The sequence below is a fragment of the Oncorhynchus tshawytscha genome, linkage group LG02 (assembly GCF_018296145.1).
Source record: "Oncorhynchus tshawytscha isolate Ot180627B linkage group LG02, Otsh_v2.0, whole genome shotgun sequence".
Taxonomy (NCBI): Eukaryota; Metazoa; Chordata; class Actinopteri; order Salmoniformes; family Salmonidae; genus Oncorhynchus; species Oncorhynchus tshawytscha.
The window spans coordinates 73252724-73267609 of record NC_056430.1 but is presented as its reverse complement, the minus strand read 5'-3'; the positions used below and the strand labels follow the sequence as shown (position 1 = coordinate 73267609).

General features: G+C 42.9%; 1 pseudogene; it reads right to left on the bottom strand.

Annotated features, from left to right (window-relative positions):
- Positions 1-3366: 3366 nt before the first annotated feature.
- LOC121840577 lies at positions 3367-12530 on the bottom strand (annotated as a pseudogene).
- Between the last annotated feature and the right edge of the window lie 2356 nt (positions 12531-14886).

Sequence of the window (14886 nt, the reverse complement as noted above, 5' to 3'; positions counted from 1 at the left end):
TTCTCTTAACTCTGGGCTAAGGAGGCTGTTAGCCCTGGGCTAAGTGCAGTGTGAATGTGGCTACAGAGATAGAGTACACTTCTAGATCGAGTACTTTACCTAAGGTAACATTGTCCACTGTATTCTGTTTTGCACTCATGAGTGTTAACTCCAAGGTGAGTCAACAAGGACATTTCTAATGACTCCACAATGGTATGTACTACACAAAGGTAACGGCAGATACCTGGACATATACGCACGGGCGCATGCACACAGGGATGAATGAAGGCCCTGTTTGGTTAAGAGCTGTCCAGGCAGTTTACCCAAGTCCAGGCATAGAAGGGCACATAGAAGGGCACTGCCTGGCACAATGGATGTGTTGTTTTCCTACAGTATGTGCCACAAGCCAAAATTCACCTAACAAAACATCCTTATCACTTGATCTCTTGAGAATGGGGGGAAATAATCTGATTCTAGACCTGTGCCTATGGGTAACCTGTATTTGGGGTTGAAATAGTGCTTAAGCAGTATGGTGACATAATGATAATGTTATGATAACAATGACCTTTCCTAGTCTGGCTACCAGTAGGTTAAGCTATCATTCCACTCCTTCCACTCCTTGTCATGCTAAACCATCTTTGCCATATGACACAGAGAACAGGGAGTGGAACGTTAAACAGACTGGTACCCATGCTAGACCTTTCCATCATACCGGTTCAATTTCTGTATATTTAGCATGCATGATGAAGTAATATAATGAGTCATTATGAGCTTATCACATCTGTTAGGATAGGAAACATTGACACAGTTCTTGCCTCCCAGATATAGCCTGGTCCCAGATCTGTTTGTGCCGTTTGCCAACGCCTATGGTCATTATCACGCCAATGACCATAGGCATTAACAACACAGCACAATCAGATCTGGAACCAGGCTATCCCAGATATACAACACGCTGAGTAACTTAAATCACGCAATTGGTAAACATTTCTCAAGTTTGCTGGAATTAAATTATATTGCTGGGAGGCAAATAGAGGAAGTATCTTCGAGGAGATGAGATCAACTCCTCTATTTGTGTAAATATTGCATTAGGATGACCAGACCTGTTGGCTGGTACACACCGAAACAAACATAACATGATACGCATTGAGACTTCTGCACGTGCTCTACTTGCTAAGCAGCACAGTTCAGAGTCAACACCCAACCTATTACTCCTTCCAGGAACAATCCTTAGCCCCTCCTGTGTAGATCTGATAGTGATTTGTTAGGTGTAAACAATACAGCAAGAACTCCACCCAGCCTATCAAAAGGCCAGAAGAAGCAATTACCATACTTTGTGCACCTATCGAATTCTATCAGCTCTACCGGAGTGTCTGGGCCAGAGGTTAGGGCTCCGTTAGGGCTTGTCTATGGCTCTGTCTCGGGGTTATTAAACTGGGTTGTGTCTGACTAATCCTGGATGTCATTTCCAAACTCCAGATCAACCTTTAACTGACACTACTGCCTGAAAGGGAAAGGAAATGATTGGCAGAGCAGAGTGGGACGCGCGTGTGTGTGCATGTGCATACCAAGGACACACTGGTGTGACAAAGAGTGCTGTCTGCACACCTTTGGAAATTTCCACTGGCTGCTCTCTCTCTATCCACTCCCCCACCTTCCAACCTAGCCTACTCCCCTACTGTAGCTCCAGCATGAACAGGGAAGTGCAGTTTCCTCCCATTGGCCTTGTCTGTGATTGTGAGTGTGTGGGCTGGCCTGTGTGATTAGGTATTACTGAGGTATGTATGTTCCTGACTTGGCTGATATGAACGCTTGTTATGGAGACAAAAGGCAGGGCAAGACTGGGCTCCTTCTACAGGAGGAGAAACACAACACACTGACAATAGGAACGCTTTGGTGTTTGTGTGTTAACATGGCTGTGTCTGACCCAGTCCATTGTGGCATTGTGCAGTAACTTGCATCTGTAAATAATCAGATCAATGGCCTGATGCCTTTTGTACATGTCTGTGTGTTCTAAACTGCCTCCTGATACCTCCTAGCAGTGTTGTAGTACTCCAGTCTAGGACTGTGACTCGACTTGGACTCAACCAGTGGGGAATTGGACTTGGACTCGACCAGTAGTGACTGTCAGAAAAAGTATCTTGCTGCATAATTGAACATACTGTACTAGCTACAACAGCAAATGTTAGAGAGCTGTGTTATCTAGTTATCCTTACAATGTGCAACATATTAACAGATTTGACATTTAAACATTTTTTGAACCGCAGCTTTTAGCAATACCAAGGGACTCGTGACTCAACTCGTGACTCGAGTATAAAGAACTTGCAGTCAAGGTTTAGTGACTTGACTACATCCCTGCTTTCTAGTAATATCACTATAGTATAATACTTTAGTACGGTATGCAACCTGTTGAAAGAGCTGAGTCCTCATACTGCTACAGTATTACTGCAGTATAGTACTGTCAGCTGACTCCTCATACTGCTACAGTATTACTACAGTATAGTACTGTCAGCTGACTCCTCATACTGCTACAGTATTACTACAGTATAGTACTGTCAGCTGACTCCTCATACTGATACAGTATTACTACAGTATAGTACTGTCAGCTGACTCCTCATACTGCTACAGTATTACTACAGTATAGTACTGTCAGCTGACTCCTCATACTGATACAGTATTACTATAGTACTGTCAGTTGACTCCTCATACTGCTACAGTATTACTCCAGTATAGTTCTGTCAGCTGACTCCTCATACTGATACAGTATTACTATAGTATAGTACTGTCAGCTGACTCCTCATACTGCTACAGTAGTACTACAGTATAGTACTGTCAGCTGACTCCTCATACTGATACAGTATTACTATAGTATAGTACTGTCAGCTGACTCCTCATACTGCTACAGTATTACTCCAGTATAGTACTGTCAGCTGACTCCTCATACTGCTACAGTATTACTCCAGTATAGTACTGTCAGCTGACTCCTCATACTGATACAGTATTACTACAGTATAGTACTGTCAGCTGACTCCTCATACTGCTACAGTATTACTCCAGTATAGTACTGTCAGCTGACTGTCAGCTGACTCCTGTCAGCTGACTCCTCATACTGATACAGTATTACTATAGTATAGTACTGTCAGCTGACTCCTCATACTGCTACAGTATTACTACAGTATAGTACTGTCAGCTGACTCCTCATACTGCTACAGTATTGCTACAGTATAGTACTGTCAGCTGACTCCTCATACTGCTACAGTATTACTACAGTATAGTACTGTGTACAACCCTTTATAGTGCTGACCTTAGATTCAGCCCTAGTTTATTTCTTAACATTGGTTGCGTGACTCACAAGCTGAAAAGGTAGTCAAAAAAGGGATGACAACAACAAAGGAATAAGGAAGCTTCACTTGGGTCCACGTCATTCACTCATTACAGGTGGATTGTACAAACGTTGTGAAATACATTTGTGCATTGCCTACCAGTGTCATCATTGTGTTGTTGTGGTGTACTACATTGTCAAATAACACGTTTCACTTTGTGAATGTACTGCAGTGTATCATAATGAAGCTTACAGTATTACTGTATATGATTAGCTAGTTGAATTGGCCTCCATCTAGTTTCAACTGATATGCATAAAACACAATGAAAAACATTCATTCAATGAGTTACTCTCCAAGTCACTCAGTTAATGTGGGAAAAGGTCAACCTCCCAAGGCACCGGCATTGAAAAGATTTCACTCTGCGTTTCTCACATCTCCATGACAGTGATACAAGAACCCTTTGTATGAAACAACCAGTTGAACAGGATACAGGATCCCCATCTCTTTTCCCCTCTGGCTGGATGCAACTGAAGTTCTCTCTTTAGAGATCTCAGAAATATATGATTCCTCTAGCCGTACACCACTAATCTAGCAGGTAAATAAATTGAACAAGAGAGGTATAATCTTTGAGAAGGGAGAAACTGATACTTAGATGTTTTCCTCCCACTACCTTGTATTATGTGTGTTCATATCATCCTCCATCCTTTCTATGGCATAAAACAGTAACTCACTTTGACAGTTTTCTCTGTAAACTTAAGGCTCTAATCAATCCATATCATGGAAATTCAGAGTTAGTGGAGGCTCCATTCACGGCAAACTTTGCATTGGTCAGCTCAATCGGGAATAACCTTTACAGTATTTCTAGTGTGCAATACACTTCAGTGATAAAGAGTAAATAATGCCCTTAACAAGCCTGCAAGACAGCCTTCATGAGCAACGATGTCCAAGCCACCAGCAAGTTAAATGAACAAAGAGAATCATCATATGACATACGCTTTAAGGATGACATTTCATCAAGGACAATTTGATAGACATCTTTGTATTAAAAAATATTTTTAAAAAGTACAGTCATGGCAATAAGTAGGTGAACATGATTTGAAGAGAATTTGACCAAAATATATTATATTTGCTAATTATTCTATTGCTATACTGTATGTCCCTCCAAAAGGTCCTTTCTTGAACCTTATATGCTACGGTATGTCCGTAGTTCCGTCCTTACATGTCCTCTCGTACTTTTGGGCTCTTATTTGCCTTTAAAAAAGTGAATCCCTCATGTCCTCACAACTGCAAACCCAACCAGAGGTCCAATCCTTTCCCACGGAGCTGACATCTCTGACCAATCAAGTGCAACCAAACCTGACCCTTTATCCTATCTCTCAATTGTTGTCAGTGGCCTATGCACCAGGAGGAGTAAAAAGCCCTTTAAAGTAAGCAAAGTAACTGTCTCTCAACTGTCTTTCATCCTGCTCCGTACATCCGACGGCAGTAGATCCAGCAGGTTGTCCTCTACCACAAGATTACTGGTCTTCAAAAGGGGACAGTCCCCTATCTCCGGAGGTATAGAGTCTAGTCTGTTCCCCTTGAGCTCCAGGCGCACTAGCTGAGCCAAGTTAGCCACCCTGGGGCTAAGAGAGAGCAGGCAGTTGTTTCCCAACGCCAGAGTCTTGAGCCTCTTGCAGGAGAACAGCTCCTCCGGCAGCTGTTCCAGGGAGTTAAAGGCTGCTGAGAAGAACTGGAGACTCTGGAGTATCCCTACCTCGGCTGGTAGCGACGTGAGCTGGTTGTGGGACAGGTTCAAGTGCCGGAGCTTGGTGCAGTAGAAGAGACGTGACGGAAGTTTCCGGAGCTTGTTCCAACTGACGTTCAGCGTCTCTAAGGACTTCAGCTTAGCAATGTGCTCAGGGATGTAGGTGATGCCGTTGTGCCAGAGACGAAGAGTTACCAGGCGCCGGCAATGTTGTAGACTCAAGATCTCCTCTACTGTTGTCAGCTTGTTTTCCTTCAGGTCCAGTTCCTGCAGGCTTGACAGGCTGAAGACCGCGCTGGGGATGCGCTCCAGCTCACATCCTATCAGCTCCAGCGAGGCCAGGTTGGTCAACTTCTTTAGGCTGCTGAAGGCTTGTAGTTTGAGGCCCTCATTATAGATGCAGAGACGCTGGAGGTTGACTGCCACATCCCCAACACTCGGAGGGATCTTGGTTAGGCGGCTGCGAAGCGTCAGGACTCTTAGAGCTTTGAGTTCTCTCAGGGAGTCTAAGGTTGCACTGCGGGAGAGTTCATGGGTCAAAGTGCCACTCAGGTGGAGCTCTTCGAGACTCTGAAGTGTGTACATCCACATTGGTACCTGCTCCAGTCCTTCAAAGGCTAGCCGGAGGACCTTGAGGTTCTCTCTGAGGTGGGTCAGGGCAGCCAGCTGGAGCTTGGCAGGGCAGTGGATGAGGGACAGCTCCTGGAGAGAACCTAGCTGGATTACACTGGAGGAAATAGTCACGTTGTTTAGCAGCTCCAGTTTGAGAGATTCCACTTCAGGGACATCGAAGACGGTGTCGGGAGACCCGGGAGCATGAAGAGATGGAGTTCCTGACGGTTGTCGGCGTTCCGGGAGAGGCGTCCCCGCAGCTTCTTGCCGGGCCACTCGTGGTTGAGGTTGACCTGGCGAAGACGGCTCTCGCTGACCTCGGAGAGGAAGACGGCGAAGCGTTTGGAGTAGAGCGCATCGTACTGGTCGCTGAGATGGAGGAGGAACGCAAAGTCGTTCTTGACGTCTGGGATGTCGTTGATACCCGTCTCCAGCCTAACATGCTCAAAGGAGTACTCTTTAAGAGGTCGATGGAAGAGCCAATAGAGGGTGTAGATGCACAGAAGTCCGTAGACTCCCACAAAGCAGATGTAACAGTAGCACAGCTTGGAGAAGAGGTGGGCTTTGGTGTGGTTGCAGCAGTAGATTTCGAAGCCGGTCAGCTCCGGAGGAACTGAGCAACGAACTACAATCTCAATGTTGGGGACCAATGCAGCGCTGTAACAGGTGATGAGGACGAACTTGAAGACCTTGAGGGAGGTCTGGAGAACGTACATCAGATAGAGCAGATCCGCCTCCTCCACATGCGTTCTGAACTTCTTCACCTTCTCGAACAGAGCTTTAGCCTGCTCCCCTTCCTTCCTGTCCAAGAGTGAATCCGCTGGCTGTAGTTCCGGGTTCTTCTTCTCTGGATTTGACTTGATGGACGACTGCCGGAGAAGTCCCACCATCTCCTCCTCCGCCCTGGCTCACTGTCCGGCGAGGCAGCGAACGCCGATGCCATCGACTTCGAAATGGTGTTCTTCCTCCATATCACCATCTTTTCCTCGCCACGCTCCTCAGACACCTCACTCAGCGCCCGGGTGGTCCATGGCGAGTCGAAACACTTCCCCAGGATGGTGACAAAGATCTCGATCTTGGACGACGTCCCAGGGAACTTGAACCAGAAGCTGCTGGCCACCATGAAGATCAATGTGTGGATTACCACCAGGTACGGGAAGTACTTGCCGTACCAGTGCACGGCCTGTTCGTAGCAGTAATGGTTGACGAAGATGTACTGGTGGATGTCAAGGTTGTTCTTGCGTCCGTACACCTCCCGGATGATAGGGCTGTAAAAGAAGAATTTGGATAGTCCATCTGTAGATGCTGTACAGACTATCAGTAACATTTCAACGAACTATCTACTGACCTCGCTCTAACCCAAAACTATACTCTAAACGTAAACCTTATTCTAAACCTAACCCTAACCTTAGCAAGAAGTTGCTTATCAACAGATCCAAACTATCCAAATAGACATGTGTCTTTTGCTTTATCTGGCCACCAGATTTCCCACCTTAGGAGCTAGGATTCTAACCTCTACCTCTAGGCTACCTACCTGACGGGCTTGACTAAGGTATGGTGCTCCCATGTCTCGTTCTCGCCGTGGCTGCGGATGTGGCTGCAATCGATGGCCTCTGGGGTTGAGCTGGAGAAATGGCTGGGAAGGCAGGAGATCTTCTCCTGGGTGAGCTATGATGGAGAGAGGGAGGGAAAAAGAGAAAGAGAAGAAGAGTGAGTGGTATTGGAAAGATTAGGCAATGGAACAACATGCAGAGTAGCCACCTACATAACATAAGGCTTAGATTTTTGGGATCTATTTCTTTCCTTGTTCCAGTTGATATCTAACAGACATGGGTTCAAATAGTATTTGTTTTCTTTCAAATTCCATTTGAACCCAGGTCTGATATCAACCAATGATTAGGATTGTGTGATGAGAAGATGACATATTAAATACGGAGTTAGTGACCTGCTTCCAGGGGAAACATTGGTCAATTTAGCAGCGGCGGTGCTAAATGCAGACAGGGGAAACACTAGTTAATGTGTCTTTCCTTTCCCTTCCCACTTGGAGGTCACCACCACTGATAAGAATGCTTTGTTACGTGGCAGGGAGTAGATTTAAACAGGACACACTAATCAAATCTAAAATGTTTTCATTATCCAGGGCCAAATGCTTTCTACATGTGATTGTTCATTAATTTACTTTTTAAGTTGTCCTCACATATCACTAATAACAGGTCAACTTATTCAGGTAAAAGTATATTTCATTTACATAAAGTAAGTAATGCCAAGTATTTTTATTTCATATACTGTAGGCACTCCTATTCTTATCGCTACAGGCTACACACCGACAACATCTGTCAAGATCCAACAGTTCCATTAGGTGCTTACATTCAGCTGTTGCAATGATGCCCCGGGGGCTAACCTGCTATGTGCTTTAAAGACGCACTCCAGCTATCTTTTGAATGTTTCCTGTTGAAAAACAATATCCCAAGAATAAATACAGTAATATACACACACTTAAGGGTAAAATAAATTGTGTTTTGAACAAAATAGTATTTTTTTTTAGACAAAACGGCAAACTTCAATAATTACCCTGACTGATGTCATCGGCCTCCATAGTCACAAGAAGTAAAGGTGCTGAGGGTGCTACAGGACCCACTGATAAATCACAACAAAAAAACTACAAATATTCAAAGAAAAATACCCCCCTCCGATTAGAACGGTGCCTTACGAATGCTTGACTTTCTCAGGTGGGTCAGCCTGAATTTAAAATGGATTAAATTGAGATTTGTTTTGGTCACTAGCCTACACACAATACCCCAGAATGTCAAAAAGGAATTATGTTATTTTTCTTACAAATTAAGTAAAAATTAAAAGCTGAAATGTCTTGAGTCAATAAGTATTCAACCCCTTTGTTATGGCAAGCCTAAATAAATTCACGAGTACAAATCTGCTTAACAAGTCACATAATAAGTTGCATGGACTCACTCTGTGTGCAATAATAGTGTTTAACATGATTTTGGAATGACTACCTCATCTCTGTGCCCCACACATCCAATTATCTCTAAGGTCCCTCAGTCGTGCAGTGAATTTCAAACACAGATTCAACCACAAAGACCAGGGAGGTTTTCCAATGCCTCACAAAGAAGGGCACCTATTGGTAGATGGGTAAAAATAAAATAAAAAACAAACATTGAATATCTCTTTGAGCATGGTGAAGTTATTAATGACACTTTGGATGGTGTATCAATACACCCAGTCGATTCAAAGATACAGGCGTCCTTCCTAACTCAGTTGCCGGAGAAGAAGGAAACCATGAGGCCAATGGTGACTTTAAAACAATTACAGAGTTTAATGGCTGTGATAGAAAACTGAGGATGGATCAACAACATTGTAGTTACTCCATAATACTAATCTAAATGACAGAGTGACAAGAAGGAAGCCGGTGCAGAATATAAATATTCCAAAACATGCATCTGTTTTGCAACAAGGCACTAAAGTAAAACTGCAAATAAAATGGAAAAGCAATACACTTTATGTCCTGAATACAAATTGTTATGTTTGGGACAAATTCAATACAACATATTACTGAGTACCACTCTCCATATTTTCAAGCATAGTGGTGGCTGCATCATGTTATGGGTATGCTTGTAATTGTTAAGGACTGGGGATTTTTCAGGATACAAATTAAATGGAATGGAGCTAAGCACAGGCAAAACCCTAGAGGAAAACCTGGTTCAGTCTGCTTTCCACCAGGCACTGGGAGATGTATTCACCTTTCAGCAGGACAATAACCTAAAACACAAGGCCAACTCTACACTGGAGTTGCTTATACCAAGAAGACAGTGAAGGTTACAGTTTTGACTTAAATCTACTCTTCGTTCAATGAAAATGTATACCTTCATTGGTGGTTAGTTTGTTTGAGTTTAGTCTTACCTGTAAGGTGCATCCGAACACTCCGATCATGAGCATGGCGATACATAGGTATTCCGAGAACACATCCCACCATGGCTTTAGAACCCGGAACTCGGGGTTCTGTGATGAGGCAAAGTTCCGGAACTCAGTTACTGGTATCATCCTGATCACTGTAGCAAAGTGAGGAAGAAGAGAATGCAGAAATAATGACGAAGTGACCAGTTGAGGATTAAGCCAAAAATAAGCATATCATAAGCAACATAATGTATGGCTTTAGTTATAGTCACTATATTACAAAATATCCATGTTTAAGGTTATAGTAAGCCTGCCCCACATTAGAAGATGTAGGTTGACGTTTACTGTCATGAATTTTGTCCTGGAGGCAGAACCGAACGATTTCTGCTATATGGGCAAGCTGTAAAGTCCAAATTGACTATATTGTAAAAATGAGCTTTTTGGTCTGTATTTAAAGTTAGGGAGTAGGGTTAGCAGTGTGGTCAAGGTTAGGGTTAAAATCTGATTTTATGTCTTTGTGGCTGTGCCAGCTATAGTGACCACTCTGCAGAGCTGCCTACAGGGTGCCCCAGTATCTGTGCGTTAGAGACCTCTCTAGCACCCAGGAAGCTCCGATTCAAACTCTCATTCACCAACTCTACAAGAGTTGTAATGTCAAAATATGTTTGTTACTCACCAAAGAGTTTCGCTGAGCGACTATCTTCATTTACCCCGTTACGGCCGGTAGGTACTTTCAAAAAAGGTCTAAGTAAACATTTACAAGCAACCTTTTTTGGAATTGCATACCGGCCGTAACGGGAGTAAATGAAGATACTTGCTCAGCGAAAATTTGATGAGTAACGAACATGGTCAATTTATTAGGTACACCCATAGAGTATTGGGTCGGGCCCCGCTTTGCCTCCAAACGGCCTGACTTTTTCGGTGCATGGCGTTCAATTGTTGCTCAATTGCTATCAAGGGACCTAACATTTGTCAGGAAGAAATTCCCCACACCAGTACACCACCGCCACCAGCCTGTACCATTGATACCAGGCAGGATGGGGCCATTTTGTTTGTCGCACCATTTTCTGTAAACTCTAGACAGTGTCATGCGTGAAAACCCCAGGATGGCGGACGTTTCTGAGATACTGGATCCGCTGCGCCTGGCACCAACGATCATACCACACTCAAAGTTTCTTAGGTCACTCATTTTGCCCATTCTAATGTTCGATCGCACAGTAACTGAATGCCTCGAATGCCTGTCTGCCTGCTTTATACAGCAACTAACCTCCAGGGCAAGATTCATGACACTAAATGCCAACCTGCTTAGAAAACTAATCTGACACAAAGACTGGATTATAAGCAACATGTCTCTACCTGATAATAACCTATAATTTAGGAAGAAATATTTATTTTGTGTTTTCAAAAGGGGTTGGGGAGGGAATAGAATATGTTTCTCCTGAGGTGTCTCCTACAGTATCTATGAGCCTTGCATGGGAAAATGAGGGCCGGCCTGTAGCCGGAACTGTAGTCCAAAGTGGACAAAGTGCACTGAACAAAAACATAAACGCAACATGTAAAGTGTTGGTCCCATGTTTCATGAGCTGAAACAAAAGATCCCAGAAATGTTCCATATGCAATAAAGGCTTATTTCTCTCAAATTTTGTGCACAAATTTGTTTACATTCCTGTTAGTGAGCATTTCTCCTTTGCCAAGACAATCCATCCACCTGACAGGTGTGGCATATCAAGAAGCTGATTAAACCTGTGTGCACACAGGTGCACCGTGTGCTGGGGACAATAAAAGGCCACTCTAAAATGTGCAGTACACAATTCCTAGAAGCTGAAAATGTCCCAGTTCTTCCATGGCCTGCATACACAACAGACTTTTCACCCATTGAGCATGTTTGGGATGCTCTGGATCAACGTGTACGACAGCGTGTTCCAGTTCCCGTTAATATCCAGCAACTTCGTTCAGCCATTGAAGAGGAGTGGGACAACATTCCACAGGCCACAATCAATAGACTGATCAACTCTATGTGAAGGAGATGTGTCGCACTGCATGAGGCAAATGGTGGTCACACCATTGGTTTTCTGGTTTTCTCATTCATTTATTTTTTATTTATTTAACTAGGCAAGATCCACATCCCTACCTTTTTTAAAGGCATCTGTGAACAACATATGTATATCTGCATTCCCACTCATGTGAAATCCATAGATTAGGGCCTAATGAATTTATTTCAATTGACTGATTTCCTTATGAACTGTAACTCAGTAAAACCTTTGAAATGTTTGCATATTGTGTTTATATTTTTGTTCGGCATAATATGACAAGACAACAATGGCTGATCAACAGAGGTCTCTAAGGAAAGTGATACAGTTGAGGTAATCATATCTTGGGTGTTTTAAATTCAAGAGGTAAATCACCATTTCACAACAAGCTTAGTAATTGTGTCTCCCTCCTGACAGTGTATTTAAAACAAATAGCCTAGCTAATGACTGAGAATGCAACTATTTCATTCTGAAAACTTTACTTATATTGACCAAAACCATAAACATTTCAACATGCTTTGTGAAAGTAGCCTACACTTTTATTGGGTAGCCTGCCTATAATTTATCCGATATTTAAAAAACGGACACTTTATGACTCGTGTATTACAGTACACTACACAATGAATCAGGAAAACACAGCTTATTGCACGAGACAATTTACTTCACAGTTCGTTATGGCTCCTGCCATTCCTTGTGAGAAAAGCATCTGTCAGACAAAATTGAATAAACAATTTTCGTTTACAAAAGTATAGGTTTAGACTATGAGTTCACATAATATATTTTCAAAACAATTAATGAGAGTTATTTTTTAAGTTCAAATGTATGAAATAAAAAGAATACGTTTAAAGAACCAACAGTTCTCAAATATTTCTGATATGAATTGTTTCAGAGCGGGCAATTTACCTGAGCTCGTGCGAGATCCACGGGGGTAGTCCGCGAGTTTCCCTCCTAACAAAAAGTATCAGAACTCTGACCCATCGCTGCCAGTCAAGTCAATTGGCTATTGAGGCGGGGAAATACTTATTGCTTTCGGCTTTTAGTCGATGACAACATGGACCCAAGTTTAAGTTTGAGATAGTTGTTTGAGTGTGAGGTGTCGTTCAGTAGCCTACCACGCCACACAGGATTGTCGAAGTCCATACAGGTAATGCAAGCCTTCCGCCTCCTAAAATACGTACGACGCGTCGACGCTTAATCTTCCTTTGACTGGCCCACCCAGTGACAGTGTGGCAAAAAAAAAATTATACGGATGTGTCTATTTTTTGCTTACATAGGCTATTAAATAGGAATGTCACCTTGACATTGATCTAGAATGAAGAGAAGTGCATCATCATTATTATTCAGCATGTTTTGTTTCTTCGTTGGTCTGTATAGTCATTTATATAACTCAACTGTATACTTTTCAAGGGAGCCGAGTTGCGATGAGGGTCGGCAGAGTGTACCTCCGACTACATTGAGTCAGTATCAGTCGATACTTGCAGAATTGCCCATTCTTTAATGTGTACCTTGTAACTGTTTGGCCTGTGTAACTGCGTTATTTTCTTTGGGTGCTGCAACCAGTAGTTTTTTAAAATAAAAATAGCATTTTACGCGACCTCCACCAAGGGAGCCATTGTTAACAGAGAAGGAACAGCTTAGCTTTGGCAGGGGATGCATAGAATGCCTTTTAATTTTTTTTTTAAATAAAAAACTATGGATTGCAACACCCACTGACAACTCTATAACAATCAGGACAAGCACACGTACACAGTTAGCGTTAAATAATTGATCTGTATAAAATTATCCATGAGACTGGCAGTGCATTGCTTGAAGTGGCAAACTTCGAACTCTATTGGATTTCGCGGCGCAATTTGACAGGCATCACATAAAATGCTCTTTTTGCAAAAACTATAGATTGCAGCACCCAATAACAATAACGCAGATAACCATGCGCAATGCCAAGCGTCGACTGGAGTGGTGTAAAGCTTGCCTCCAATGGACTCTTGAGCAGTGTTCTCTGGAGTGATGAATCACTCTTCCACATCTGGCAGTACTACTGACGAATATGGTTTTGGCGGATGCCAGGAGTACGCTACCTGCCCCAATGCATAGTGCTAACTGTAAAGTTTGGTGGAGGAGGAAAAATGGTTGAGGGCTGTTTTTCATGGTTCGGGTTAGGCCCTTTAGTTCCACTGAAGGGAAATCTTAATGCTACAGCATACAATTACATTCTAGATGATTCTGTGCTTCCAACTTTATGGCAACAGTTTAGGGAAGGCCCTTTCCTGTTACAGCATGACAACGCCCAAAGCGAGGTCCATACAGAAATGGTTTGTCGAGATCTGTGTGGAAGAACTTGATTGGCCTCAACCCCATCAAACACTATTGGGATGAAATGGAACGCTGAGTGCGAGCCCGGCCTAATTGCCCAACATCAGTGTCGAACCTCACTAATGCTCGTGGCTGAATGGAAGCAAGTTCCCACAGCAATGTTCCAACATCTGAAAGCCTTTCCAGAAGAGTGGAGACTGATGTAGCAACAAATGGGGGTACAAACTTCATATTAATTCCCATGATTTTGGAATGAGATGTTCAACGAGCAGGTGTCCCCATACTTTTGGTCATGTAGTGTATATGGAGTTGAGTTTAGGCTACTTATCTAAATCTACTGTAGCCCAGTCCCTATTTTGCATTCCGCTGCCAGATTCACCAAGGGAATGTGAAATGTCAAGTCATCATGAATGGCCAGTACTTACAATTAATTACTTGGTTTACAGCCTACAGCTATTATAAAATAAGAAATAATATTGAACAAATATGAAACAAACCCTTAATAGTAAAGTATGTTAACTATTATTTTAATATTGCAAATGTAATCAAAATTCCACATCATCAATGTTATCATCAATAACTTGTGATATCGTGGCCATCTGGTGGTATGACGAAAATCTGTGTTTAGGCGCCATCTTGTGGCAACATGATGCAGACCACAGAGTTTCTAAACCCAGAAGTGCAATATTGCGAGACTTCTGGGAACGCTTGTGAAGCAGACCATGCCGGAGTTTGGCGTTAGAGAAGTCAATTAGAGAAGTGGAAAAATGATTCCTTGGTTGTAAACGTTTTCTAAATCTGAAAAGGCACAACCGAGATTCGAGACAATGTCTTAAGTAGCTGAGCATGTTATGACTAACCTCCTGAAAGTGACAAACTGACAAGTTCTCATTTTCCTCAAAAACAACGATATATCGAAAGCATGCCTTTGATTTGACGCGAGACGACCGTTAGAACCGATTACGTGTCTCTGCGCATG